Consider the following 10,531-nt stretch of genomic DNA (forward strand, 5'->3'; position numbering starts at 1 on the left):
CTTGGTTAGTCATAAAAACATAGATATAGGTCAGGGCATGGTTTCACAAAAATTCGTACGATACTCTTAGATCTTACGTCGGTCGTACGTCTAGTCTACGATTTTGAACGTTTCATGAAAAAGTAAGATTTTTTTTCGTAGATTTGATCGAAATCTTACGAGTGGTAACAGATAGTAGTGGTTTAACCTGTTGACATTTTGCTAAAATCAACAACATTACATTATCTTACAGAAAAATTAAGTTTAATGGGATGAACAGAAGACATGTATTCATGTTATTTTGTCCTAATCATAAGTAACTGAAATTTTAAATCCCTGAAACAATCGTAAATTTACCATTCCTACATTTGAGAATATTTTAATTGAACTAAAACGAGCACCATGCTTCCACCGATAAAGTGTACATAATTGTCTCCTTGACATATACAATCTTACTTTATACAATACATAAGAAAATGCCTGTACCAATTCAGGAATATGACAGTTGTTATCCATTCGTTTGATGTGTTTGAGCTTTTGATTTTGCCATTTGAGTAAGGACTTTCCTTTTTGAATTTTCCTCGGAGTTCAGCATTTTTGTGATTTTACTTTGTACATATTATACAAGTATCCATATGCACTTCAAACTTTATGATTTTTTCTAAGTATTGGTAAAAGTAAGCATGCAATCGGTTTTGAATTTTTTTAATTTATCATTCCATTCTATTTAAGGACTTTCATAACATAGCATCAACATGTTTTGCAAGTTCGAGAAGGCATTCCACCATCCGTTATTGACCCTTAAAAGTCATTTTGTCTGTTATACAAATACAAAACTTGATGGATTTCAATTTAAATACTACATTTTTTCTGCATTTCGATTTTGACATTAACACTTTATATGTTACGTTATTCTATATTAATGTTCCTGATTTTATATATGCATAGTATTCGGAAGAGAAACTATCTAATCGATTGATTTTAGATCTTGTATGTTTTTTTCTGGATGACAAAAGTCACTTCAGTTGATGTATATACAGTTGAATTTTAATCAATTTCTTGCTTTCATGTACAGTGTTAATGCCAAGTATCCAAGTATTTTAATGGACAATAACTAAACACAATTCAACAGATTGATTCAATATGTATCTAAATTTCAAAATGTATTTCAAGTTTGAAAATTGGTTTATTAGATATTAGCTTGGGTCAGAGTTTGGGGGCATAATTTGGTATTAAATATTGTTCACTAAACTTTTTGAAAAATCAGCTTTTACACATTATCTAAAGATCTGGTTTGACTATTTAGCAAGTACATGAATTCAGAAAGTTATATATTCAAAAATCAGAAGAATGTTGCAGAAATTGATATTAGACTTAGATAATTGCTCATTAATATCTGCAAGTCAAAAGTGTTATACCTGTAATTGTGAAATGGTGAAGGCAATGTACAAAATCTTAGTCCAGTACAGATAAGAAGAAATAATTATGTTGATAATGAACATTTTCTTTTTTCCTGTTCGGAAGTTTTTAACCTCAAACATTGGTTTCTGAATTAAAATATGTAAGGTATATATTCTTAATGTGTATGCACTGTCTACGATAGAAGTATACCTATTGTTTTTCATTTTGTGAGTCCGTTAGATCATCCTTCCATTCTTTCGACCGTCTCATACGATAGTTTACCAGGTCAGGAAAATGACAGTTGTTTTTCATTTGTTTGATATGTTTGAGCTTTTGATTTTGCCATTTGATAAGGGACTTTCCGGTTTGAATTTTTCTTGGAGTTCGGTATTTTTGTTTTTTTACTTTTACAATTAAGATGTGGTATCAATTGATACTTAGTAAACATGTTCATTTTTATAAGTTTAACCCATGTCCATAAGTCTATTCCTTTGCTAATTTGCCATAACTTAAGAACATTACAGCAAAGTTATTTGAAAATTTAAGTTAACCTTTGTGTGCATACAATAGATGAAGAAAATCACCTTTCGTATATGCAGCCTTTTCGGTTTTTGATTGATGAGCTCAAATTTGTGTTTTAGGTGCCAAACGTCTATCATGTAGGGACAAAAGTGTTCCATAAATTCTATAATGTATATACAATAGAAAAGTGTTGGTTCGTCAAAAAGGTACTATAGTATTGTATATTCCAGGCGTATTGATGATAGCCATGTATATCTGCTTCTCCCAATCCTTTGTTGTAGGTGGGTGGCATATAGTTTCGCGTTATGTTTTCTGTTCTCCAAATTGAAAGTATTAGAAAAGAGAGGCAAAAGATACCAAGGGGACATTCAAACTCATAAGTCGAAAATTAACTGACAACACCATTCCAAAAAAAAAAACAAAAAACAAAAAACAAAGAAAAACAACAGTACACAAAACACAAATTAGAAAACTAAGGACTGAGCAACACGAACCCCACCAAAAACTGGGGGCGATATCATGCCATATGTGGCACCCGTCGAGTTGCTCATGTACGTACAAACCCGATGATAAGTCTAATTCGGTAGATCACATTCGGGGAAAAGGGGACGGGGTGTGATGCATGTAAATTAGAATAAAAATATATGTAAATACGCTAAGATTGATACCAATACTATTTGAAAAACACTCGTATGACACTTCCTAAATAGTTGATTTTTGACCAAAAACAAACTGCCACTTTATCCTGTTTATGATGTTCTAGTCCTGTGCTTGAGAACTGTTGAACGATTTTGTTTTCGTTTTATGTTTTTGTTACTTGAAGTCATGGATTTGTTTCTTTTCAGTGATTTCGACTCTATCTTAATTTCCCTGCAACTGACAGAATTTAACTGACACAATGAACAGTTTCTAAAAGGGGATGACCCAATTATTTCTCATGGCATCAGAGACGAATATATGACACAAAGACCTGATGGTATCCCATTTCTATGTGCTTTTTGTCTTAATGGTCCTGTGTGTTGTTCTTTGTTTCTTTCTTAGTGTTGTAGCTTGCAAGACAATATGAAAAAATCCGCACATTGGTAAACTAGTTGTTTTAATTACTTACTTTCAGTTAGGTTGACGTATATGTAAATCTTATATTGTTGATTTTTCATGTAGGAAGGTAGCTCCCTACTTATTATGATTAAAAAGATAATAACTGAAAGCTCAAATATTCAAGAGCAAAAACTCCTATGAGTCGACTGACGATTTTTGGCCATTGTAACACTAGTTAACATGTTCCAATCTGAAACGGTCATTTTGATCTGAACAACTCTTAAAAGACTGTACAATAAGTTATTAAGACATTTGCAGTCTTTCAGGCAATTTTCAGACTTCCAGGATTTCCAGAATTTACAAATCACCATTATACTGAATTATCTGAAAAGCTACTGAACAGTACTCAATTGATGGCAAGCGATTCATGTGAACAATACTGAATTAATCGCAGTAGATAATTCTGAAAATTGTCAGAAAAATGTCTGCACACCACTTAATCATTTATAGTTCAGACTTCTCAGATGATGTTAAGATCAGAACTACCGTTTTAGACTTAAAGTAATTTTTAACTGGTGTGATTTATTTGTAGATCTTGACTAGCTGATCATTTAAGCTCTTTACACTTTCTCTCTATAAAACAATAATTTTCGCATGAACCGCAAACATTTAGAATTCTCATTGAAGAGGTTAGGTTGTAGTTCTTGTGTATCTGATGCTGTTTCTCTCTATTTTTTTAAATTTTCAATATCACAGTCAAAATCACAAAAATGTGTCAACATTCTTATTTAAGGGCAATTACTCTTATTAAGAGGTAATAAACAATTTCAGAAGCTGTCATGCAGACGTATGTTATAGTTAAGCAACGGCGAATCAAAACAATGGATGTTATTAATGACTTAGGTACCCAAAAATAAATTCAAACAAAATACGGTTAATCCGTGTAATGGTTTCAGTTTAGAAGTTTTGTTTTTCATTTCATTTCACGACGAAGGACGATTAGCGTTAAGTTACGATAATAGCTCATATCGACCTTTTTTCTCCAGATGTTTAACAAGTAAAGGAGTTTTTATGAGTTTAATGTTTCTTTGAATATTCAGAAAAACTTTGGCTAAAATATAACCATGTTTCTCTGACTGAACACGTTTTAGTTCACCTAGCCAAATGAGCTTTTCTCATCACTTAGATTCCGTCGTTCGTCGTCGTTGTCCGTTAACTTTTACAAAAATCCCAGCTGCCAACCAACACGACAAACATGGCGAAAAATAGATCATAGGGTGGGAAATGAAAGTTTTGTCTTATCTTGAATACTGCTATGACATGAGAATCTGACATGGGCAGAAATGTTCTTACTACGTCAAAACTGTCAGACAACTTATTATAGGAGTATTGCCCTTAAATGACGAATTTAAAATTTTTTGTTTCAATTTTGGCTATTATGTTGAAAACTATGACAGATATAAAAAACCTTTTATTAGCAAAAATGATCACCAAGACAAGATCAACAAATAAGTTAACAGAACTGAAATCATTTGACTGCTCTTTATTAGAGTTACTGGTTACTCTCTTTAATGACGATTTTTATTATTTGTTTGCATTTTTGACTAATATCTTACAACAATAATACATAGATTGAATCTTTAAAAATCCAAAAGGATTAAAGAAACTAAATCTACAAACATGACCTATATCATCAGACGACTCCTTATTGGAAGTATTACCCTTCAATATATATATATAACGAATTTATCACTCTTTTTCGTTGTTTGTTTAATTTAAAAAAAAATATAATAGATCTACACAAAAGTTGACATGAAAACGTCAGTTAACCCTTTATTGAAATTATTGCCCTTTAATGACGTTTTTTGGCGTTTTGCCTAATATCCTGAAAATTAGAGTAGCAAGAAAAGATCTACTAATAAGCCATCGTGGCTGAAATCTGCAGTCGACTTGTTATTGGAGAATGACCCTTTAATGATAATTTTTTTATTTTGTTTTTGCATTTTGTCCACTCTCATGAACACTTTAATGGAAACAAATTAGATATAAACTTTAAGAAGCAAAACAGATCAGCAGGAAAAGATTTACAATTACCTCAACATGACTGCAGTTGTCAGTTAAATCTTTATAAAGTTTTTGCCCTTTATAAATGCAGGTGACCCACGCAGGCTCTTTAGATTCTCTAGTTTGTGTACGCCAGTTTCGACACCAATTATAAAGTTAATGAAAACAGATATTTCATAGCAAAATAAATTTTTTGGAATCAAATAATATATATTTAGTGACTCACTCCGTTATTATTTCAATGTTGTCATACATCAAATACTGCAAGCCTTGACCCCATCGCTGGCCCATGTGCTAAGACTTCTTAAGTGTCATTCGTTAATAAAATTTTACGTTGATCATGTAATGTAAGTGCATGCATTTATTTTTTTAATGTTGAACCTGTTACTTCGGAGATGGAGAAATGTTTATTTATATTACAGCCCCGAATCCGAAGTACTGCATAGCTGTACAAGTCAACCCTAATGACAACAAAGTAACCAGCTCTGTGAGATCTTGCAATCAAACGCTGAGGGCTCTTTGTAAATCTCTACCTGATGAATTTGATGGAACGGAAGACGACAAATCGACTAAAAGTAAGATTACATAAAAATCGAAATCGTTAAAAATAATTGTGAAAACACTATTTCAATACCAAAAATCCGTTCTTACAGAATTATTTGATAGACAAACGTCAACAAGGTTTTTTTTTCCGAAATTTTGATAAGTAATCAGCTCTTGGTACGTTCGTTTGCAATCTTATTAATAAGTAAACCGATATATAGTCACAAACATTCAAACGAGTGATTATGAAAACTGAGATGTACATTTACCGCTGGTATCGTTTTCAAACTCCGGATTGTTACTGTTTGAAATAGTGTACAATGTAGTTTCGCATTGAGCACGCTAAACCTGTCGACACACCCGGTATCGCTACCTTTGGATCTTGATATTCACTCGGTTTTTGTTTTACTTTGATATATTTTTTTTATTGATTAATGGTATTTGATCATCGGTATTCTGTTGCCTCCAATTTATGAAATTCAATAGGTATCCACTTATCATATAACTGTTTGAATATTAGATATACATGACATTTTCATGAAATTTCAAAAAGCTACCATTTATTCTTCTTGGAATAAGACTAGAAACATCACAAAGTATTGTGTGATACAAATCGTTTCGGATAAAATGTTAACTTGAAAGATTAATTAGATAAATAAAATTGAGAATGGAAATGGGGAATGTGTCAAAGAGACAACAGCCCGACCATAGAGCAGACAAAGTTTATTTTTGGTTTGCATACATCGTTTGTGCCTTTATTGATGACAAATGACAATAGTTAACAAACATTGATTTCTTTTAAGGTATTCTGATTATAGCAGTGGTTATAACTGCTTCTTGTGCTGTTGTGGTGGTCATTGTCATTACCGTCTTAATTATTAGGTATGTTTTGGTTTTCTTTTAATGTCTCTTATGGTACACATTTATTCTACAATTATACAGTGCATTTTTTAAAAAGAAGCCAGTTTATTTAGACATGCCTTTTATTTTAGCATATTTAAATCATGTATCATGTTTAATTGAGCAAACGTAAATTATGTAATCAAATTTATAAATGGAAATAAGTCAACCGTTAGATATTTGTCTTTTTGATTCACTTCAATCCTAGATTACTATAAATATGTTATTATGTAAAGACTATACGCCAAAAATTATCTAATAAGTCAATCAAGGACAGTGTGTTATCCAGAAGATCGAATACGGTCAATTATCTTACATACTTGAATAACATCTTACTTAAACTGTTGTTCTGAAATAAGTTTTAGGGCATGATTTTAACCTGAATGATGCATGATGTATGCATATAAGTTCTCAACTATATATCGGCTTGTGAAAGAGGGTCTTCAAAAATACTGTGAAACTGTTTACTCGCGTAGTGTTAATAACCTTATGTGGATTATAAAAAACTCGATTTTCCAACCCTGTATACCACCGTTCCCCGCTTTTCAATATAAAAATGGTAGCATACGCTATAAATTTATTATTTTGGGATACCATATGGCATATTTTGTTAATAGTGAACAAAAAAGTAAAACATGCTACACAGAGGAACAAGTGATCAGTATGCTGGAGTTTCCTATTGACAACATATTGTTGAATTTGGAGGTAGACTTTTTCCACAAATTGTCGGCATTTCTAAGGGAACGAACTGTGCGCCTCTCCTTGCCGACCTCTACTTAATTTCATATGAGTCGGAGTCCTTCAGACACTTGTCAAAAACAAGATGATCAAAGAAGCTAGATCATTTAATTTCACATTCAGATATATTGATGATGTTCTTTCTATTAACAATCCAAATTTTTCTGATTGGGTTCCATTAATATATCTTCCAGAACTAGAAATTAAAGAAACAACAGACACGGCATCCTCCGCATCATTTTTAGACTTATACCTTGAATTTGACATAGCGGTTATCTCAATACCAGAATCTGTGACAAAGGAGACGATTGAAATTATCAATTTCCCCCACCTCAGTATCAATATACCAACTTCACCTGCATATGGGATATACATTTCGCAACTCATTCGGTATTCAAGAGCTTGCAGCTGGTACTCAGACTTTATAAAACGTCACCAGTGTCTGAGCAGAAAGTTGATGAACCAGGGTTATGTCAAAGAACGTCTCGCCCTTTTTCTAAAAAAGTTCATCGGAAAATACCAATAGCTTGTTGATAAATATTCCGTATCAACTTCACAAATAATACATGATGGTCTTGAAGTATAGATTCTCGGTTCTGACGTTGTTTATCATCTTAATTACGTGTTATAGTGTTCTTTTATTTGTCTTTGTAAATTATTACCTTTACTCTTTAGCCCATTTTTGGTAATATCCATTTGGCGTGGCTCGGTACTTATACGTCACTGTGTTATTGTGCTATGGTAAATTTTGTATTCTTGTCTCTCATTTTTGCTTATGTGCTTTGTCAATAAGCCATTTTGTTTTTCTTTGTTGACATATTTGTTTGTTGTTATAGTGATTAAGATTATAACACAATGTTGACTGCTGTACCCCTATTTTTTACATTATTACCTTTTATATAAAAATAAGGAGATGTGGTATGAGTGCCAATGAGACAACTTTCCGCCAAAGTTCAAATAAAATATTATGTCTGTTTGTTTTGTTCACACATTGTTGTCAATATAATGGAATTTTATGCGACTGTCATACAAGTGAGAAGTTGAGCTAGCTATAAAACCCGGTTTAATCCACCATTTTCTACATAAGGAAATGCCTGTACCAAGTCAGGAATATGACAGTTGTTTTCCAGTCGTTTGCTGTGTTCGAGCTTTTGATTTTGCCATTTGATTAGGGACTTTCCGTTATGAATTTTCCTTGGAGTTCGGTATCTGTGTTATTTTACTTTTTACTTTCATATATTTGTAAACAATTAATACGAGTATTGTTTTCTTTGTTCGTTTTGAATGATTATATCGCATATTAATTTCCGCAATGAGTGTAATTACAGCATATATCTAGTTTGTCAGTATGATTTATACATAACATGCAAATTTGAGTTGAAAAGAATAAATTTAAAAGATGTTTATTTTATATTATTTTAATATTCGAGTGGACCTTAAGAGTTTTAAAAAGACTTGATCTTTTACTTTGTTAATATAATTGAAAGTTTGATTTTGTCAGTTTCTATGGTCTTTCGCCTTTATGAATTTACCCTGGAGTTCTGTATTTTTGTTTATACTTTTTATTTCACCATACCATACCATCTGAAATATCCTTATCGCCTTACTTTCATAATTTAACGAGACAATCGTATGAAAAGATCATTACTCTGATGTTTTTTCGACAAATTGCTAACATAATTTGGAAACATTTACGGAAACGAAAAATCTCACGCCCGTACACATATGTGTATAGTGTTAAATCGTGGTTCTTCCAAAAAACGTATATATACATGTACTTGATAATTTATACGGGTTTGTTTATATTGTCATTACTTATGAAGTTCATATCATAATTACCAATAGTGTTTACAAGTGCCCTCTATTTCATAAAATTTATTCAGGATTTAAATCTACAAAATATATCCTACTGAGAAGAATTCCAACATGAGTTACCGATAAAAGGGTCAAATTAAAAAAAAAAGAATTGTTATCATGAAAAGACGCCACAACTTAATTCTAAAATAAAGACCCGAACGATGTTATCTTTTTAACGAACTAACTCTAATACATCGTATCTATTTTACAAATTTAATAACTGTTATACTTTTAACAGAATGCGCAAAAATTCATCACGGCCGGGAATTTCCTCGAGGATTGTTTCTAGCAATCAGGTCGTCTATGCCATGGTCAATAAACCTACAACAACTTCGAATAAGCAAGAATTAACAGGAAAGCAAACAGCTGGAAAAACTGAAAATGATGATACATACGACCATATGGAACACCATCGCTCCAGTCAAGACCAGAACAACGAGTGTAATTATGATACAATGCAGGGTGTGGGAACTGCAGAAATTGAAAATGACTATGATGTGACAAATGGAAAGGAGAGAGATGGACAATTCATGATTGACGACTCAGCAGAATATAGCCACTTGGAAGTAGAAAATCAAGTGTGAAAAGACAAATCTTCAAGTTAGAGAACAAACGATTTATTTTTATATTATTATCTGTGTATAATGTAGAAAGGGGGACAGTTATGCTGAATACATATTGTAAAATCTTAACTTTTAATTACACTTGCCATTACCGAACTGAACTGATTACTGACTTTCCTAAAAATAATTCTTTATTTGTATATACACAATGCACATTTACATCCACAATGTAGGATTAGTATCACTATACATGGCAATCAACACAAAGAAATTCAAGCTGTTGTTTTTAAATAGTTCTACCATAGCAACACGGTGTGTAATGACCTTGATAGAAATAATAAGATAATCATGAAATATTTAGAAAATAAATATATTAAATGTAACAGTCTTAAATGTTCAACTTAAATAGAAAGGAATAAAGCAGGGAAACTTTGTTACCATGACAGCAGTTTATCAAATATTTTTATGAGGCAAAATGACAAAACATAGGAGTTTTCAAATCCTATTATCTTCCATGAGCAGTGGGTAAAATTAATTTGTATGATCACATTATTGCAGTTGACTATCGCCAAAAACATATAACACATACAAATATGTATCCTAGTACAGAATAAAAAAATAAAGATTACTTCTCCAATGTTTTTTACAATATTCATGCACTCTTTTCTCACTTATCATTTTCATGTTTCATGATGAAAAGTTTTCGACGTCATGCTCCACTTCATATTGATGTTAACATTAGGGATACTCGTAATTTGATCTAGGATCAATATATATATGTTATAATCATGAATGTAACCTGTTTACCTGAATTAGGGTATCGAGGATGACGTTAGAAACAGTCTTTTGTTGAATTCAAATAAACTTGAAAAATTATTATATCGAATATTGATGATCATATTGACATTGACGTTAGCGTAAACAGC

At 31.8% G+C, this 10,531-nt stretch overlaps 1 long non-coding RNA gene across 1 annotated transcript; it reads left to right on the plus strand.

Moving 5' to 3' along the window:
• Positions 1 to 6,363: 6,363 nt before the first annotated feature.
• Positions 6,364 to 9,621, plus strand: LOC127705127 (uncharacterized). Its single transcript, XR_007983701.1, has 2 exons — positions 6,364 to 6,429; positions 9,281 to 9,621. It is a non-coding gene; the product is annotated as an uncharacterized LOC127705127 (long non-coding RNA).
• The last annotated feature ends 910 nt before the right edge of the window (positions 9,622 to 10,531 follow it).

This window comes from Mytilus californianus, unplaced genomic scaffold (assembly GCF_021869535.1).
Source record: "Mytilus californianus isolate M0D057914Y unplaced genomic scaffold, xbMytCali1.0.p SCAF_6, whole genome shotgun sequence".
Taxonomy (NCBI): Eukaryota; Metazoa; Mollusca; class Bivalvia; order Mytilida; family Mytilidae; genus Mytilus; species Mytilus californianus.